The sequence below is a fragment of the Cricetulus griseus genome (genome assembly GCF_003668045.3).
Source record: "Cricetulus griseus strain 17A/GY chromosome 1 unlocalized genomic scaffold, alternate assembly CriGri-PICRH-1.0 chr1_1, whole genome shotgun sequence".
Lineage (NCBI taxonomy): Eukaryota > Metazoa > Chordata > Mammalia > Rodentia > Cricetidae > Cricetulus > Cricetulus griseus.
The window spans coordinates 30,893,455-30,911,481 of record NW_023276807.1 but is presented as its reverse complement, the minus strand read 5'-3'; the positions used below and the strand labels follow the sequence as shown (position 1 = coordinate 30,911,481).

At 44.0% G+C, this 18,027-nt stretch overlaps 1 protein-coding gene and 1 long non-coding RNA gene across 3 annotated transcripts in view; one reads left to right on the top strand and one right to left on the bottom strand.

The window, feature by feature from the left end:
* The window catches only part of Runx2 (RUNX family transcription factor 2), a 236,006-nt gene that overhangs the window by 153,417 nt on the left and 64,562 nt on the right, over nucleotides 1-18,027 (top strand). The gene's annotated exons all lie outside the window — the stretch shown is intronic.
* LOC118239615 lies at nucleotides 5,003-10,720 on the bottom strand. Its single transcript, XR_004772232.1, has 4 exons — nucleotides 10,560-10,720; nucleotides 9,068-9,174; nucleotides 6,513-6,592; nucleotides 5,003-5,890 (listed from the first exon to the last, which is right to left on the bottom strand). It is a non-coding gene; the product is annotated as an uncharacterized LOC118239615 (long non-coding RNA).

Here is an 18,027-nt window from a genome sequence, read left to right as displayed (position 1 = left end):
CAACAATGGTGGTACAAGTGGATGGACCTGAGTGTGGAGATAGCTCAGTGAGTACAGCAATGACCGTTCATGCGGAAGGACCTGGGTGTGGATCCCCAGAACCCAAGGAAATGCTCAGAGTGGGCCACCTTTGATTTCAGCCTGGGAAGTCAGATTTCACCCTAGAGCAGGCTGGCCAGTGAAAGTAGCCATTCAGTCAGCTCTGAATTTGATAGGGACCCTACCACAGTGAATACAGCATGGTGAGTGAGTCCTGGACATCACCTTGGACCTCCACAAGTACACCCACTCATACACATGTGTGTCCACATGCATGCAAACATGTCTCCACACATATGTGCCCCCCCCCACACACACGCACACGCACACGTGCACGCATGTGCACAAATGGGAAAAAAAACAGAGAATTCTGGTTTAAAATGTACCAGAAAACTAAGGCTAAGTGACATGTGCTTGTCACACACGGAGCTTTAGCTGGTCTAGTGAAAGAATGGTCAGTTTGGATACTGTGATGGAGACCCTAAGCACAATAACAAGGGTGCTTCCTGGTTCCTTGGCTGTTTGCTGCCTAAGATCTCAAGTCGTCTAACTCCTGGACACAGAAGGTACACTTGCCAGTCCAACGTGAGAGCCCAGAGCATGGCTGAGGCTTCCCCTTGGCTTTCCCAAATATGTATATAAGAGCACAAAGTTACTGTGGCTGCTCCTGTGTATGGGTTGAGACCAGGAGGGTCTCTAGTCAAATTGATTTATACTCACTTATATATGTAGGAACCTTTCAAAATCTTAAGTAGGATTTAGCCTCTGCTCTGCAGAAGCCTTTGGGGAAAGAGATGAGGAATTCACTACTCTGTGTGAATGCACCAGGATGTGCAGAGCGGGCCTGTCACCAGAGCAGGCTGGAAGCCGGCTTTGTCTCCTGAACTCTCAATACACACCAAACGGTTTCCCAAAGAGCGCTCTGCTCTGTTTCCCCTTTCTGAAAAATCTGTAGTATCTCACTGTCTACTTTTTGGTTGTTAAACCAAACGTACTGCCCCAAATTCCAACAGTATATATGTGCACAGGGAAACAATCCCCTTAACATTTAATTCACAGACAAACAGTACACATGTGCACAGAGGAACAATCCTCTTAACATTTAATTCACAAATATGCATTTAACACATACACTTAAGCACACACTTTTTCAAATCAACAGTTGGCTTTTGTTGTTAATTTCAAAACTAAAGTTTTTTGAGGGGGGCTGGCTATGTATTTCTGGCCGGTCTGAGACTTGTTCTGTAGATCAGGCTAGCCTGGATCTTATAGTGATCCACTTGCTTCTGCTCCTGAGTGCTGAGACTGAAGGCATGTACCACCATGCTGGCCAACTTAAAACATTTTGTTATTCTAACTCATGAATATGAAAAAAATCATTAAAATAATAATAATAATAATAATACAAGTCTTAGAGTGAAAACCAAAACTTTCCTATCCCATGCTTCAACAGTACAGACTTTTAAATCAAAAGCCAAAGGCTTTAGCTAGATATTTTTTAGAAAAAAATATTTTGTGTGTGTGTGTGTGTGTGTGTGTGTGTGTGTGTGTGTGTGTGTGTATTTGTATGGTCATACACAAGCCACAGCATATATGTGGAGGTCAGAGAACAGCCTTTTGGAGTTGGCTCTGTCCTATGACCACATGGGACCTGGGATCAAACTCAGGCTGTCACATTTGGCGTTAGGAGTCTTTGTTGGCTGAGCTACCCCTCAGCTAAACTTGTCAAGCCCCTTGTGACTTAGTAATGCTTGGGTTGTTTTCTAAGCCTTGTTTCTACTTCTCAGCTTGGATCAACTATTCTTTCCAAGATAAGCTAAAGTCTCGGTGTCTTTATTATTTAATTGGAGGTCCACTTACATCATTTGTAATAACCAAACAGATTAGACTTGCTTTTTAGCATTTTATATTTTCTAATAATAATTATCCCTTTCCTGTTTCCTTTTGCTTCCTCTCATTCTTTATTTTTGGCTCCATCTTCCCTTCCTTCCATTTTAATCCTCTCCACCTCATGAATTCTAGCTTCTTTTACTGGTCACCTACAATTTTAATCTTTATGTTTAATAAAATAAAATTTAAAGTTTTAAGGTATTGACTAATACAAGAAACACAGATTTCTTAATTGTGATTGCTCATCTTTAAGTTTTATGTGATATTTTCTAGTACTTGAATTTTCTCTTGATTTTAAAATTCATAATCTGGTGCTTGATGCTTTTACAGAAACCTGGAGCTCAGTTCCCAGCAGCCTCATTGGAAAGATACCAACAGCTTACAACCCCAGCTCTAGGGGATCCTATGCCTTCTTCAGGCATTGTAGGCACCTGCACTCATGTGCACATACTCTCACACAGACAAACACACTTGCGCACGTATAAATAAATAAATGTATAATTAAGCATGTGTTTATATCTGTAATTCCTAAGTTAGAGTTAGACATCATTATTGCTCATCTTCATTCACATACTACTTTTACCTTTGTTTATTGCTTTATGTACACTTCAGACCAACCTTCATGGATCATTTCCTTCTTTCTAAAATTTGCAGATTCAGTCTTTAACTCCTCCTTATTATTCTGGATTGTAATTTAGTTTTAGTTTCCCCTGTCAGCTTGTCAGCCTCTCTCAGATGGCCTGCCTATTCTCTCGGATACTCTTTTTACTTCATGACCCCACAGTTTTGCTGTGGTCTAAGAGAGAATTTCTTTCTTAGCTTTTTTTTCTTGCTATTTTCTGACCTTCCTTGTTCTGTTCTGTGAACTGGTGTCTTGAATTAATTCTGGAGATTTCTCTGTCATCATTTTGGTTCTGTTTCTTTCCATCTCCCTGATTGCTTCCTATAGAGAATTACCACTTTGCTTTCTAGGCTTCCCAGATATGTTCATAGTTCTTCTTGCCCCCTTTTCCCACCGTCAGATTCCATATAATTTCTTCAGTATTCCAGAACATCAATCTATCTTCAGTCTAATAATTTAATTTTTAATTTCATTTACCACCTTTTTTTAACTTTTGAATTTCTACTTGGCCCCTTTTCAAACATGGCCAGTTAGAAAGTCCCCTCTTTCCTTTGTTGGTCATTCAGTCTTTTCTCCTATCTTTGGAACATACGAAGTTCACTACGCTTATGTTCTATTGATGAACGTGCGCACTGTGGCTTCTGAAGGTCTGATTCTAGTGTTTGCGCCTGTTCTCTCTCTCTCTCTGTCTCTCTCTCTCTCTCAGGGTGGCTTATTTACTTTTGTGTTTAGTGATTATTTTCAATTGAACTCGTTTTCTTTGCAACTTAATATGTAGGAATTCTCTGAGACCCTCTCCAGAAGTACTTTCTTTCAGAGAAGATTGGAATTGGTCTCTGCCAGAAGCCTGAGGGTTTCACAAACTTGGAACCAATTTAAAATTTCAGGGTTTTCTTCCAGCCATTCTGATTTGTGTATATTAAGGCCCCAAACTCATAAAAGTGCAGATCTGTAATTAGAAAAAGAGGGGATTTTTAAAAAATCTTTTTCTTCTCTGCTCAGAGGTAGGGCCAATTCAGGCATGCATTTCCGTTTTCTTGTTCTACAGGGTAGGTGTTTTCCAAGTTCACTCATTGTGAGTGATGCCCTTCAACCATCTTGATGTGTTTGGGGTTATCTCCTCTGCCCTTTCTGTATGGCGGACTTCAGGCTTTATACTTCTGTGTGGGAAACACTAGCTCTAGCACTGTGTAGTAGTGACTCTGGATTTGGGATTTCTGGTCATGTAGAGACTCAGGAATTATGCATTTTTTCTTTAGCTATATCCATCACATTCACATAAGTGTGTTTCAAACACTCCCTTAAAGTTTTAATAAATATTTATTCTTATTTTGTGTGTATTAGTGTTTTGCCTATATGTATGTATGTATGCATACCATGTGTGTGCCTGATACCTCCTGAGGTCAGAAGAGACCATCATATCCCCTGGAACTAGAGAACTGTTTGTGAGCCTCTGTCTAGATTCTGGGAATTGAACCAGGGTCCCTTGCAAGAACAGCAAATGCTCTTAACCACTGAGCCATCCCTCTAGCCTATTAACATATTTAAAAAATCATTTTTGTTTTTATCTAATCTTTTTTAAAATCCTATTTCTCAAAAGGCAAGATTTCTTTTTTGCATTTTAATATTGGGTGAGTTATGTGGTTAGGTTTTAGTTACTATCATCAACAAAGCTGAAATAACTCCTATACCATTAATATTACTATGAAGAACAAGTTATTTGGTATAAATGGTTCCCTTGTGGAAACCATTAGATGGTAGTTACTCTATCAAGGTTATTATTATTCTGCTACTACTGTTGTCAGTACAAGAGGCCTCAAACACAGAAGAGCCTGTAGTCCCATGTAGAATCAGCTTTCCATGTCTGTGAGAGTAACTCCACGTATGAGTACAGCCACGTGGTACTTGTCTTTTCATGCCTGCTTTATTTCACTTAACAGAGTGATTCCACCAGCACTGTCAGGGTTTCATTGTTTCTGCCACTAAATAGTATTCCATTGTGTCCACTTTCCTTAGCCACCTATTAGTTGATGGCCCCTTGGGGTGTTTCCACCTCTTGGCTATTGCAAATTGTGCTGTAATACACATAGCAGAGAAGGTGTCTCTGATGCACTATTTTATTGCTTTGGGGAGATACCCAGTAAAGAGGTTGTTGGATTGTATGGCAATTCAATTTGCAGTTTTAACATGAGCTTCCATCTTGTTATCCATAAGGGCTATAGTCATTTACACGTCCATTACAGTGGACCAGGGATCTCTTTTCTTCACCAGCGTTTTTTTTCTTTTTGTATTTTTCATCACAGTCATTCTTACTGGAGAAAGGCAATTCCTCATTGTGGTTCTTGAGAAATTCAATTTTACATTCACATATATCCTATATATTCTGTGGAGAGGTTTTTCTTTTAAAACCCCAACATTCTGAAATGGCATAGAACAGACATGAGCCTTGCAGACATGGGTCATCAGTGAGTCTCTGAGCAAGGCTTTTGATACTGGTGTGTGTGTGGGCCAGAAATAAGGCTCTAGCCGATAACCCATGTCAGAGCCCATAGTGGAACGACTTCCGTTCTGTGCAGCATGTGTGGTCAAGCTGAAAGAACACCATTTATCGGGAGTAAAGTCCTACCTATACACAATGAGGTGTTATATTTATTATTTCTATTTTAAATTATCCATTGAAGAAAGAAGACAGGGCAAGAATTTTATTGAGGTCCTAGGTCACATTGGGTTCAGAAGCTAGGAGGGATCATGGTAGGGTCCCAACTGTGATACATGTAATCTTGGGTAGGTTGAGAAAACCCACACAGCTTCATGTTCCTCAATTGTACTGGAGGATAATAGCAGTGTGTAGCATTAGGGAACTTCCTTTAAATTCTAGGCTCTCATCTTTTATTTTTGTCCTCATCTTCTGGGTACCATAGTTCACTGACTTCTAAGACCCATGACAACAGTGGCAGGAAAGATTCCTGCTGAGCCAGACAGTGGTGGTGCAAATCTTTAATCCCAACACTCAAAAGGCAGAAGCCAGAAGGTGGATCTCTATGAGTTCAAGGTCAACCTGGTCTACAGAGTATGTTCCAGGACAGCCAGGTCTGTAAGACAGAGAAACCCTGTCTTGAAAAACAAAACAAAACAAACAGAAAAGCCAAACAACAGCAGCAGCAACAACAAAAGATTCCTGTTGAGTCTAATGGCTTCTACTGAGAATTGTCGGTCTGTGAGAATCACAGCAGGAACAGCCCTTCACATGGCTTTGGTGCTCCAGCTTGATGACATGCTCATCCATCTCAGGGTTGTGATTGGAAATGTCAGGCTGTAGCAAGGCACCATGCTTGCCATCTAAGGAAGCAAGTGGTTAGTGTTGTATTCCAGCATCTGTACTGGCCTGTCCTTGGGTTTCTGACAGGAAATGCTTTCAGCTGCAGCCACTAAGAGCACCACCTGTGCACACGTTTACAACATTCACTGTGTTCCCTTCTAAAATGGCCCTACCCACCCCTCTCTCCCCTCCTCTCCTGTTGCACCTGTCTCCTGAGGCCAGCCTCCCCTTTCCCCAACACCTTCCCCATTCACTTTCCCCCAGGAAAAAACCCCTCCACCCAAGTGCTGCTACATGAAGTCTTTCTCTTACTTTTAAAAATTACAACAGTTAGATCTGATGCCCTCCAGGTAAGGCTACTCATGTGCAAAGTTGGGCCACACGTACAGACAGCTTGTTGCTATATTTCTAAGAATAGCCCAAGAAGTAATATACACACAGGGAATGCACCACATCCCCAGGCCCACAGTGCAATTTCCAGGGACTGAATGCTCCGTGATGGTGAAGCCTCGGGGCCAGAGTGCTCTTCTCCCTTCATTACACAGGGAGGTCAGCAAGTGTTGGGTTCACTAATACTGGCAGAGAATGGTCACGGTGGGCAGACTTGGCTGAGTCCCTTGAAAGCTGACTTTCCATCAATACCTCTTCAGCTGTGTAAGGAGGAATCCTCAGCATTGTTTTTCAGTTGAGGACCGAGTTAGTTAGTCCTTGTGACAGAATACCTGATAAAAGCAAATAAAGGAAGGGGGTTGAGGATAAATCCACCATGGTACAGAAAACACAATGGCAGGAGCTTGAGGTAGCTGGTTGAGTGGGGGAGGTGCAATGCTTGGGCACACCTCTCCTTTTTATGTGTTCTAGGGATGGTACTTCCAAAAAGAGAGGATGGGTTTCCTACCTGGATTAATACAATCTAGAAACTCCAAGAAACATGTCCAGAGATTTGCCTCCTAGATGTTCCTAGATCCATCACAATTGCATACATGGCTCCGAGTGTGCGTTTGAGTGACAAGGGTCAGGTCCTTTGGAAACTAATTCCAACTTTACCAACAGACCCAGTGTACCATCTGCAAAGGTTACAATGCCTCGTGGAGGTCATGGACCCCAGCTTTGCTCTCAGAAAGGCCTGAGTCTAAACCCTTCTTTGTCAGTACTAATCAGGAGGTGTGAGGCAAACTTGCGTTTCCCTGCACCCTGGTTTTTCCATCTACAGACAGAATATAACTGAAGAGTCTTCAGGGAGGTAGGCTTTGTCCTACACTTATTAGTTAGCATGAAATAAGATCTAATTGTTGCCGAGGAGTGAAAGCAAAGAGGCCCCAGGCGGCTGGGGAAGGGCAGGTGTTTTGAGAGGAAAATGGGGATGGAAGCTGGGTTCTTTCGCTTCCTTTACAACTTTGATCACTGTGTAAGACAAGACCTCCAAGTACCCATTTCCTCCTTTCTCAGAAACACCCTAGTACACACACTCTCCCACCAAACACATCCTCCTATGTGGCCCACCCTGCTGCTCACCCCTAAAATGGGCTACTGAAGTTGTGCATTTTAGGAGGAGTCCCTCAGTGGGGTGGCTGTCACAGGTGCTGGAGCCCCAAGAAACACAGGCAAGGTGGTGACGTGAGTGTGAGCCTTGGCTGGCTTGGGGGAAAAGCTGGGAGAAAAATGAGGGTGGCCTGGAAGGTGAAGGGAAGAGAGAAGTGGAATTTGACATTAGTGAGGTCCAGCCTCTGCAGCCTGCATCTTGGGAGGGCATGTTCCTTTCCACAGACGCATCAGCAGTTCATCCCTGCTGTGCAGAGACCGTGTCCAATGTGCAAAGTTGAGGAAGATTGCTGATGAGATAAGGCTTATCATGTATGCTCCTTCCTCTTTCCTATCCTCTCCTCCTTCCTTTTCATCACCGTGTCAGCCCTCCCTCACCTGTTTACTTGGTTTGTGGTTTTAACTTAGATGTGGTTAAAGAGGTGTGGTCAGGGGGACAAGCTCTCTACCCCTCTCCTCCACCCAGAAGTGTCCTACATATTCTCCGACTAGGGTGTGAGAAGCCTGGTGTAGCAGATGGGGGGAATTCTGATTCAGTTTTCTGTGGGTGGGTTCTAGGTATTGCTATGTATGATCGAGAGCCACTGGTTATTGAAGCGGCCAGATGACTCACAGTACTTAGAAGGCACAGTGCTGGGGAAGGGTTGGGCCCGGCCACACTGAGAATTCCAGGCACTTATTCCTGCACTCATGCCCCATTAGGATGCTCTTTGATCACCTAGTCTTGCCCAGCTTCTCAAGTGCTCATTCTCAGCATTCCACAGATGTAGGGAAAGGGTATGTGTTATTCTGCTCATTTGCCACTGGGAAAATGACACAAGTAGCACACTGCTGGGGGAAACTGGGAAGTTGTGACACCAGTGAAATGACTTGGCCCAGGTGGTTCTTTGATGTTAAAAGAGATCGGCCAACACGGAAACCCTCTGAGGTCAGATCATTCCAGAGTGAAGCAGATGTTGTTGACCTGATGTGTACGTGCCTCCATGCCTTTGGCAAGCTCATGGTCATTGCAGACGAGCCAGGACTGTATGGACCTGGTGTCATATGGTGTGTATGCACTTCTCATGTCACCTGGAATTCAGTGGCCATTGCAGATGTGCTAGAACTGTATGGACAGCCTCAGGTGTTGCTCCTCACCTTCCACCTGCTCAAAACAAGGGCAGTTACAGTGTGTGCCAGGCTAGCTGGCCTCTCATCTCCCCAGAGAAGCACTGGATTACAGGCATGTACCACCTTGCCACTTGGCTTTACGTGAATTCTGCTTGTCAGAACTCAAGTCCTCATGCTTGCATGGCAAGTATTTTACCCATTGAGCCATCTCCCTACTCCTGACATAGACTTACACACATTATTCCATAATACTTAACGCATTTCCTAAGTGAACAATACTAATCAGAGTTGACTTCCTAAGAACTCAGTCTATGCAAAAATCTGTTTATTTTCTAAGGTGATTTAGTTTAGGCCTTGTATGTAAAAGGTATTCAGTAATTTTTTTAAATGTAAAAACACCATTAAAATAACATTCATACGTTATAGACTATATATTGAAGAAAATTCAGGTGTGTACATCACAGTGAACATCTATAAATATGTTATAGAAATTCACAAAATACAATAAATAGTGTACTAAAGTTATTTATTATATGAGTACTCACAGATAAGCACTGCAAACATTTGTTACTCCAGTTTTCAGTTAGGGCACATTTATGACAGATGGATGACTTTCTGAGTTTTTCATCTAATACTTTTGTCACTTTGTAGTCTGAGTGGGAAAAACAAGAAGAATGAATTCAATATGCAAAACATTGGCTTATAAGAGCAAGTATAGTGTGTGCGAGGTAGGAGAGCTGTCCTGGGAGGCACCTGGGTGACCTGATGGAGGGAAAGTGACAGTCAGCTCAGAGTGGGGGAGGAGGGTTGGCCAGGGGAATTCCAACAGGGGCAGGCACCCTTTTCCATATAGAGGAAATAATGTATATTCATAAGTGATCAATCTCTGTGGTGCCCACTCACCTGTGCTGTCATATATGAAAGCATACACCGATAACGTGGCTGTGTCTCAATACAACTTTATTGGCACTCAAACTGGAATTTCATTTAAGTTTTACTATTATGAAATTCTCTCTCTTTTTTTACACTTAAAACTACTTGAAAATGAATCTTAGCATTCTTGGACCATACAGAAAGAGATAGAGGGCTATTATTTGCCTAGGGGACCAATTTTAGAGACATACAGAGATAGCATTTTAGGCAGAGGAAAAAGATCAGAGAAACCTCACCAGTTGTGAGGCCCAAGAGGAGGTTCTTCTAGATGACTAAGTGGGCGGCAGAAGGTGTGAGATGAGGGGGGTGGCTGGAAAGCAGTCACCCACTGCTAACGAGGCTTCCTGTCCCTCTAAAGAGTTTGATGTCAGAGAGGAAGGTCCGCAGCAACGAGTTTTAGAAAGACCCAATCTGGGGATATGCCAGGATGAGAACCATTGTTCAAACTATGTCAGGCCAGAACATCTAGTGGCAGGTTCTCCGGCACTCTCCTCAAGAAGCTGACCCAAGAGAACAGTGTTCTATGCCCCCAGGGAAATACCCAAGGTTTAATGCAGCTGACCAGCTTCAGGTGAAGGACAGAGGTACAGAAATGACGTCACTAGTGGGACAGACATCCATGAGATCCCAGCAGAGCCGGGCCAGGAGGCATCTTCTACAAATCCCTTCAAACAACTTGGCTTTCTTTTTCTTTCCACTCCACAAGTTTAAGTGCTGTGTTCTCTCACCAGACCCTCCTGCCTCCTGCTCAACTCTCCTGACTGTCCAGTCAGATCCCATTATCTCAATGGCCTGGTTACTGCCACTGTCCAGCCCATCCTGATTGAAATACTCCTGGAAACCACTGAGGCTTGGCATTTTCTTTGGCTCCTAACTCCCCACACCTCCCCAGATCACGGACTGTAGTGACTGTGATGACTTGATGCTGGCAGAGGGCAGATTAGGCTTGCTTTCGGTTACTTACACCTTGCTGAAATCACACAGGCACCTCAATGAAACACGGCACAGCCCCACACCCCTGAGGTCTGTTCGTCTATGTTCAGCCTGCTCCTTTGCACCATTTACCACATTTCCTGGAACGTGGTATTTTGGTGCAATACCTACCTCCTTCCACGCCATCAGTCTCCCGACTTCTAGGAGCCTTTGCAGTTGAAGATTTGATTACTCAATTAGGACAAAGGCTGGGAGGCTGATCTGCACCTTGCAAGCTTGCTTAGCATTTTAAGCAGGGGGTTTTCCAAACTGACTTGCCCCACTGTCCTGGTTTGTCTGCTTAAATTATGAAGCAATTAATATACAGCACATAAAACTGTCCAGTCTGTTTGTTCTTGCTGTCATATAGTCAGTAATGATGGCAGGAACTGACTAATGAATGGCCCGAGGATCTGTGTACACACACAGAGAGAAAGGGGGTGATACGTAGCAAATGTAACTCATGCCTCCGCAAGAGCATCCGCCTTCATTTCCTAAGGTTTCTATCATAAACAGTGCAGGTCTCCCCCTCCTCCTCTCCTTTTTCTTTCTTTCAAACCTTTATGAAATTTAAGCCCTGTTTCTCATTTCATTGAAAACCCTTTAAGAAAAGACATTTTTCATACTTCAGACTTCTCCCAATTTCTCCTAACCAGTTCCGTGCTCTGTATTGTATCTCCCATGGCTGGCAGGCTTCCAGCGACAATCCTTAAAAATCCCTTTACAGTTTTAAAGGAGAATACAAGCTCTCATTTACCACTGGATCGAGTCAGAAAATAAAGCTTAAGGCCCTGACAGGCCTGGATATTTTTTTTGAGGCCTAAGTCTGATTTATGGCGGTAGCCGGCAAACCAGGCTGGTGAAATATTTGCTGCTGTTCCCAGGGCTATGGAAAAATGAAGTGCGAAATTCTGGGGAAAGCGGGCTGCAGCCTTCCAGTCACTAAACACTCCCACCAAGCTGGCAGGGGAACAGAGCCCTGGGCTGCAAGATGAACCTCAGAGGACTAGAAGGGAGAAGAGGCCTGTGCACCGTGTCAAAATACTGCCAAGGCTTAGCGCTGGCCATGCGTTGTGTGACACAGGGTGGGATGTTTACGAGGGGCTTTGGGGAAGGGAGGAAAAGAAAAGCAGTTTCTTCCTCCTTCATTTATTCTGCTTTCTTAACAGCCCCCTGTAGGGGTTTCTGTGCAAGCAAAGAAATGAAGGCAGCAACAGGAATGTAGGAAGTCACTTAAGCCACCTCCATAAAATTGCTCTGATTGAAAAATACACTGTGATTAGAGAGAAAGCCCTGGCTAGCCTTAGGGCTTGTAGCTTCTAAAATGGGGAGACAGACACAACTTCCCCAGCCACTGGGTCCCCAGACCTGTGAGCATGGGAGCTGGGGTGTTCGTTCCCATAAAGAGGGAATTTCCTAGAGATAGAAGGGAGGTGGGTTTTCCCCTCAGAATATTCTCGAAATGAATCACCACAAACACATGCCAGGTGGAACACATGGTGCTTTTCCCCCCTCTCTTGTCATTATTTAAATAAATAAATAAATAGGTAGGTAGGTAGGTTAGGTAGGTATCAAAACATCCACTTTTTAGATATTTTTTTTCCATTTCAGGTTTCTGAAGTATTAGATCCCAAGCTCCCCTCAAAGGGCTTTGTCTACACTCCATTGTTATTCAGATTGGAGAAGTGTGATGCCCTGTGGACAAGCAGGGGTTGATTTGTGTGTGTGTGTGGGGGGGGGGCTGTTTTCTGAAGTGCCAAAAATAAAAAGAAGCTGTGTTATAGGTTGATATTTTTGATAAACCAAGGCCAGAAAGGGTGAACACGGAAAACATGTAACTTATTTTCTCCACAAGAAAACTTATCTGTGGAAGATCAATTTCAATAATTTGATTCATTTTGAGAATTAAAATCAATCTCTCTCTCTCCATCTCTGTCTGCTGGATGGAGATTTATGTTTCAGTGAAGTGTCAGAGTCAGTTAGGGCGATCTCAGTAATTACAGGAATATTTATATATACTCATGAGTGGACAGCCCCCTGCCTCTCACTAAACCACTAATGAACACACTTACTCTCATTGGAACTCTTGCAGGCCTACTTTGACACCTCCACAGAAGCCTCCTCACTCATCAACTCCCTTATCACACAGCTAAACTTGAGGTAATTCAAGTCAATAAACATGTATTGGTGCCTACCAGAGTACTGCTGGGCAAAAAGAGTGGGGTCAGGGCCTGGAACGAAGATTCTGGGCCTAGGCCTCAAGACACTTGCAATTTGCTATGGGAAGAAACTGGACTTTAATCCATTTGCTTTTTGATAAAATTAACTCTTGAAAATCATAAAAAAGCAATAGTTACCCCCTCTCCCCACAACACATGGTAAGGAGGGAGAAGGAAAAATGCACATAGGAGAAACAAAGGGACTTCCTTGTTCCCTTGCAGGAACAGAGTAACTCTAACAGAGCTACAAGTGTGTGCCTTACAGGACCCTGGCTGTGCACCCCTCCAAGGAAGGTATTCACTCTACAGGTGGGAAAACGGAGGCCAGGGAGGGGTGGTTAGGTCATTTTTTGAAGACCACAAAGCAAAGAAGCTTGGAGCTGAGAGTTACAGTTATTCCAGCCCCTGCTTAGTCTATCCGCACAGCTGAGACTGAATTCGGAGTCTCCTTGCCTCTGACCCCACAGCTTTGCCACCCACCTGGACCCCATCCTTGCCAGGAGGTAGAATTTAAGAAACAAAATCACAACAGGGGTTCTAATTTGAAGGGACCTGGGTGGAGAGGCTACAGAACATTTAGCACCCCACATTTGGAAGCTCCTGCATTTCAGCCTTCGGGTACCAGCAAGGAAGCAGACCTCTCCTCTGGGAAAGTGAGAAATGCAAGGATCAAGCCAGGTGGCTCAACCTCCTCCAGGGTGGCTGCCCTAGTGCTTGGTAGCCGATGTGCTAAAAGCCATCCTCAGCACTTTCTTTCTCTTGTGTTGACTTGCCTCACACATACAGGCTTTTAAACACACATCCACCATTCAAATATTTTAGCAAATGTCCTGGCTTCCCTCCACTGCTGAAATGAAAGTGAGGGTGAAGTCATTTTGGGGCCACTAGAGGGGAGTTCTCACCCACCATGGCTGCCCATAGATTTAAATGTCTCACAGGAGACCCAATTAAACATTAATGAGACCCCAATTCACCAAAGGATCGTATTTTCTGGTCTTTTTCATCACTCACGCTTCCCAGCAATTTAATGATGAGTTTAGGATGTGATCTCTTCCCACAGGCACGCCTCCAACCTCTTCTGTTTTATTGTACTTGGGTCCTGGAATTCAGATGGCTTAAATGTCTGGAAATACTGTAGGCAGTTTTTTCTAACCTAGTTACTAGTTGCTTTCTGCACCAGCTTGCGTTTTGCTGTAACACGAAGTTATTGGATGGAAGGCTTGTAGGAGCCTCTCCATGTTTGGGCGGCAGTGAGCCTCCAAGATGCTCCCAGTGAGACAATGCCATGGGAGGACCCAAAATCCTGTGGCACAGCAGGTGCTTCTCTGGGCTCATCCAGAATGAATCTTATCTTGTGTCACACTTCATGAGGAAGTATGCACCCCTTGATCCCTCCTGCCCTCCCTCCCTTCCTGCCCACCACCCCATCCCCTACCGTGTTGTAGGCTACAGTTTGACTTTGGGTGCCAGTCCCAACTGCTCCACACCTTACTTTATTTTTTAGACAGAGTCTCTCTGTGAAACTGGAACTCGTCTGGCTAGACTGGGTGGCCAATGAGCTCCAGCACCGTGCTAATCTGCATCCCCAGCACTGAGGTTACAGATGTGTGCCACTGCTCTTGCCTTTTACATGGCTGCTGGGGATCCGAATTCAGGTCCTCATGGGCATTCAATGGGCTCTTTACCAAATGAGCCCCCCCCCACTGCAGCTCCAGCTGTGCATCCACCTGGAAATTCTCACAGGTGACATCCCAGGTCTTCACTGCGGGCTCTTTGGCTTCCATGCTCTTCCTTCTATAAACTCGGGAGCCTGAGGACAGGCGTCTGGAGTGCCTTTCCCACAATCCCTTCACAACTCTCCTTCTCAGAGGCTTTACTCTGGGGCTGTTAAAGATATCCTCCAGATTAGCTCAGTCTCACTGTAGGACATTGCCAAGAGATTGGAATGTCTCCTGAGTGTCTCATCTGTGGGATCTCTTGAGAGGCATTTCTCCCAAGGGAGAGTTTCAGGAGAACACAGTGAGCTCTAGGGAGAGACAGTTCTGGAGGGGAGCCTAGAAACCATTTACTCCTTGACACAAACATCTCCAATGTATGCCTGTACCTATATGTGGATGAAAACCACCACCCACCCACTCATCCATCGACCTAGAGAACAACAACGGAGAAACAAGGAGGCTGCACTGGAAACACATAGCATCACTGTATTTGAGTTGAAAGATGAAGCTACAACTTCTCTGAGGAAGTAGCTGGCTTGGTTAATTACACCGGCAGTGATGCTGCCTTGCCATTTAGCTTATTCAGCAGCCATCTCCCACAATTGAACAATGAAACCTGCTCACAAAGAGAACACACAGACTGGCAGGCAGCACAGCCTTTAGAACATCTCAACACATCATGAGGAAACTGAGATGTCATCTTAAAGCTATACTTAAAAAATGTTCTTTTAGCGCATGCACAGACAAATCATGGAGCGATTTGGAAAAAGGTTGGAGGCAAACACAAGGAGAAAGCTCACGTCTAAGGAAGACTTGGGGTTAGGAAGACACTGTTGAAGTTCTGGAGAGATGGCTCAGTGCTTAAAAGCACATACTGCCATCTAGGGCTGCCCACAACTGCCTGTAGCTCCTGCACCCTGGAATCCAACACCCTCTTCTGGACTCCATAGGCACCTGCACCCACATACACGTACATACCCACACACAGATACACATGCATACACACTTTTAAATATATGTATATTTAAAATTAATTTAATAATTAATTAATGATTAAATAAAATTTAATTTAAAAACATTTAAAAATAGTGTAGAAGTTGGAAGAGAAGTAAAATGAAAGAAAAAACTTTGAGAAGGGCTTGTGTAAAAGGAAGTTGGGGAAGGGATGCCAAAAGTGTGGTCTCTGGCTGGTGAGTTCAGGAAAGCCTGTGACATCCCTGCATCTGGCCCCCACAGCCTATGTGGGTTTGTTTGATGTCTTAGTGATCTTTCCTCTCTAATATGAGAATGTGTTAATCACTCAGATAGGTTTTATCCATAGGAAATCCTAGAATTTAACCTGCTTTCTAGCGAGTTTCACTCAAGAGCATCTAGGGTGGGGCACAGTGGCATATGCCTGTCATCCCAGCATTGGAGGGGCCGAGGCAGAAGGATGACTGTGGGTTAGGAGCCATATTGGATTGCATAAGGGTAGTGAGTTCCAGGTTAGCCTGGATTACAGAGTGAGACTTAGTTTCATAAAATGGAGAGAGTCTGGCAGTAAGATTTTATAAACTCACACATTTGTTAATCAATTAATTTATGTTTGTGCACACACAGGAGTGTGTGCAGGTGTGCGAGTGTGCAGATACGCAGGGGTACATATGTGGAGGATAGAAGAGGTCATTGACGCCCTTGAAGCAGGACTTGCAGATGTTTGCAAGGTGCCTGTCTTGTTACCTGGGTGTTGGAATCTGAACTCTGGTCCTTCACCATTGCACAGAAAGGACTCTTAACCACTAAGCCATCTCTCCATCCCCTCACTTATTAACTTTGAATATAGGTATAAAAGATATTTCCAACTTGCCTACAAAAACCATTGACCTTATCTATTCATTTCAATAGTGGTCTCACAATAGGCTGTGAGGACGTCTGTGTGGCAGCCAGGTGGCTCTGAAGTCAGGCAACAGAGTGCTGCATGCTGGCACTGAAGCATCTAAGCTGAGGCTCCTTAAAACACTTCATAAAACAGAGACATTTCAAATCTCATGAGGAGCAGCCAACACACAGCAAAGGATGCACAATTTAGTGCCTGTGTAATGCCCGAGGTTGTTGTCTATTTTACTGCTAGCTGGCCTTTGCTGCACCCCCATTAATCTGTCAGTTGAATGAGCTCTAATTATGCATCTTGTAACCTTGGATGCTAAAGCACGATGCGTTTGAGGGGAGATAGATCTTCAAGATTTACTGCATAATTGCTGATAATCTCAGGGGATCTCCAAACTGGAGGGGAAAATCTGCCTTCTCCCAACTACCAGGAATGCCATCCAAGGCAAAGAGAAGCAGATGCACATGGTGGGAGGAGCTGCAGTTGAGTTTGTGATTCAGTGCAAGCCCACAGCCTGACAAAACGCAAGTCATCTTGGCATGTGGCTTTAATCTGACAGTGTGGAGTCTAGAATATATAGCATGCTCTGGTTGTTTTCTTTTGAGTGGTTGTTAAAAAGCTTCATTCTTACTCCCAAACTGCCAGTGGCATTCTGCCCTCCCCCGACCCCGAAGGGGCTAGCCCATTTTCTGGATGGATATGGAAGTGAGGAAGAGGATTTGGAGGGTACTGCTTTTTGTTATAGATGGTTATTTTGCTGAGGTAATCTCTGTTAATAGTCTTCTAAATCCTTGGGGCTAGAGTAAAGGCTCAGTGTGTAAAGTGTCTGCTTTGCAAGAAAGAGGAGCTGGGTTTGATCCACAGATACAGGTGTGTTGTCATGAGTTGGTAATAACAGAGTTAAGGAGGCAGAGACTGGGGACTTCCTGAGGTTCACTGGCCAAACAAGTCAAGAGCAAGAGAAATTGGTAAACTACAGGACCAGAAGGTGTTCTCCAATCTCCACATGCATGCCAATGTTCACTCATGTTCACTCCTATATACATTGACATGCAGCACACACACACACACACACACACACACACACACACACACACACACACACACACACACGAGTTATTTGTTAGAATTCATACTTAAATTTTTATTGCATTTATTCATATTTAAATTTTTATTGCATTTATTTATTTACCATGTGTGTGTGTCTGGAGACGCATAAATCCCAGGAAAACTGGATATCTCTAATCTTTTCCGTCCAGTGTGTTCCTGGATAGAACCTCCCTCCTCCTATGTGTTCTCTGCTCTGTCAAACATGGGCTTTCCACATTTCTGCCTGGTGTTCTCATCTGAATGCCTGGCCCTCCTTCACACCTTTGCATCACCAGCAAGTTGTGGACAAGTCAGACAATGATGACAAAAGGCTTTTGTCTCATTAAAACAGAGAAGCTCACACTGTCCTCCAGCCTTTCCAGAAGAGTCCAGAAACCCCCAGGAGCCTGGAGGACTCAGGCAGGAAGAATTGTTCCTGGCTGCTGGACTGTGCATCCCTCTAGAAAGAACAGCTGTAGTGAATTGACTTTGGGGTGCCTTGTCATACAAAACAGTCTTTTTTAAGCAGCAAGGAAAAACATCTCCATTTCACTAAGTATTCATTTTCTTCTTGTCCTTTATCCCTAACAAGTAGTGTCACAGAAATGACTTCAGAATGTGACTTTTTTTCTCCACAGAAGAACAGAGTGAAGGCTGATTTCCAATTTTTGTATAATATCTCTTTCACTTTTAGCCTAATTTCTTTG